The 2,336-nt window shown below is 35.0% G+C and overlaps 1 pseudogene; it reads left to right on the forward strand.

Annotated features, from left to right (window-relative positions):
* Nucleotides 1-212: 212 nt before the first annotated feature.
* LOC109695342 (ras-related protein Rab-2A pseudogene) lies at nucleotides 213-861 on the forward strand (annotated as a pseudogene).
* Nucleotides 862-2,336: the final 1,475 nt, after the last annotated feature.

Here is a 2,336-nt window from a genome sequence, read left to right on the forward strand (position 1 = left end):
TTTCAACAGGTCTCATTTTTCCACTTACATACATGTGTACATAAAATTTTCACTATATTCACCCTTCTTCACTCTTTCCTTATATCCTACCCCCCTCCTGCTGGTACCAACTCTCCAGACAGGACCTGTTTTGCCTTCTTGTTCTTCATTTTTGTAAAAAAATTACAGACCAAGTGACCACAGCCATGGTCAGCACCTGTCTCATCAAGTAAATCATCATTGGTGACACGTGTTGGTAAATCATACTTATTGCTACAGTTTACAGACAAAAGGTTTCAGCTGGTGCCTGACCTCACTATTGGTGTAGAGTTTGGTGCTTGGAAGATAACAATTGATGGAAAACAGATAAAACTTCAGATATGGGATACAGCAGGGCAAGAGTCCTTTCATTCCATCACAAGATCATATTACAGGGGTGCAGCGGGGGCTTTACTAGTATATGACATTACAAGGAGAGATACATTCAACCACTTGACGACCTAATTAGAAGAGCTCACCAGCATTCCAGTTCCAACATGGTTATTACGCTTATCGGAAATAAAAGTGCTTTGTTTCCTTCTCTTCAGAAGGAAACAAAGAAGGTGAAGCTTTTGCACGAGAACATGGACTTATCTTTGTGGAAATATCTGCCAAGACTGCTTCCACTGTAGAAGAGGCATTTTTAATACAGCAAAAGAAATTTATGAAAAAATGCAAGCAGGAGTTTTGACATTAATAATGAGGCAAATGGCATTAAAATTAGCCCTCAGCATGCCGCCACTAATGCAACACACACAAGCAACGAGGGAGGACAGCAAGCAGGCTGGGGAAGCTGCTGTTGAGTCTTTTTACTCTCTAGCTGCCAGGTGGAGCTACTCACTCTTTCACCCTCTCTCCTCATGCTCGGCTGACACATGAAATTATTTGAAATGGTGTTGTGTCACAGAAGACTTTAATCCTTCAAATTCTTGTACAACTTTCAATAAATGGCTGATGTTCTCTTTAAAAGACAGACTTGGATTGTATTCATATCTAGTTGCATTTGATTTCTAGATCAATTGATGCAATTATTTTCTTTCTGCATATATAGTTTAATAACATGCTTGGGTGTAATTTGCAAAGCTTGAATTCTTTAATGCATTTGCATAAACTCTATATTGTTTAGAGCTTAAAGCTATAGAAGCATTGTTAGGAATTGCCTGGATACTGGATTTTAAACTTTTTGACATTGTTAACAAGCATGTTCATCTTTTCTTGTCACTAGTCCAAGAAAAAATATGGTTAATGTATATTACTAAAGGCTATTAATGCATTAACCTGTTTTCATGCTAAAAGTTTGTTATTTGTCCACAATTTCCTTAAGTTCTCTTCAGAAAAGGATTTGTTTGTCTTAATGAACACTGTTGGGTAAGAACACATTATAATAATGAGTGCAAAGGGCAGAAGCTAGAAATCCCTATTCTAAAGTGACTGTGCATTTAGGTGGCACAGGATGAGGACTTTGCTCTTTCCTTAAACACAGTAATGTTTTTTTTCTTTATTCATACAATTTCTAAGTATTTTTTCATGCAGGACAGTTTTCAACCTTGATGTACAGTGACTGTGTGCAATTTTTCTTTCAGTGGCAACCTATAATCTTTAAAATATGGCAAGCATCTTGTTGATTTTGAAGGGAATATGACAATAAATCTACCAGATGGAAAATCCTGTCAAAAATTTTTAAAATGACATTTTCTTTGTTTAAGATAGCCATACATGGTGTTTCATTGTGACATTTTCATGTGTATATGTATTATAACCTGAATTGGTTCACCCCTCTATTTTTCTCCTTTCTATCTTAGTCTCCTTCTTATGGTGATTTCAACAGGTTTAAAAAGTCTATGTACTAACACACTTCTAAATAACCCATGGATAAGTGAGGTAGTCTTAAGGAAAATTAGAAAATTATTTTGCATGAAAATGAAAATACAACATATCAAAGTTCAAGGGTTGCAGCTAAAACTATGTGAAATTTTACAGCTTTAAATGCTTATAACATAAAAAAGAAAGTTCTCAAATCATACCTTAGCAGAAGGAAAAAAATAAGAAAAGCAGAATTCAATGGTATTGAAAACAGAAAAACAATGGTTGGTTTTTTGAAAAGATAAATAGAATTGGTAAACTTCTATCTAGGCTTATCAAGATAAGACAAAGAGAGAAGGTATAAATTACTAATATCAGAAAAGAAAGAATGGATATCATTACAGATCATTCAGATCAAAAGGATAAGGGAATATTATTAATAACCCTATGCCCATAAATTTGACAACTCTGATAACACAGACTAATTGAGAGTTCAGATCGGGCTAGAGTTCGGA

The sequence above is a fragment of the Castor canadensis genome, chromosome 5 (assembly GCF_047511655.1).
Source record: "Castor canadensis chromosome 5, mCasCan1.hap1v2, whole genome shotgun sequence".
In the NCBI taxonomy this organism is placed as follows: Eukaryota; Metazoa; Chordata; class Mammalia; order Rodentia; family Castoridae; genus Castor; species Castor canadensis.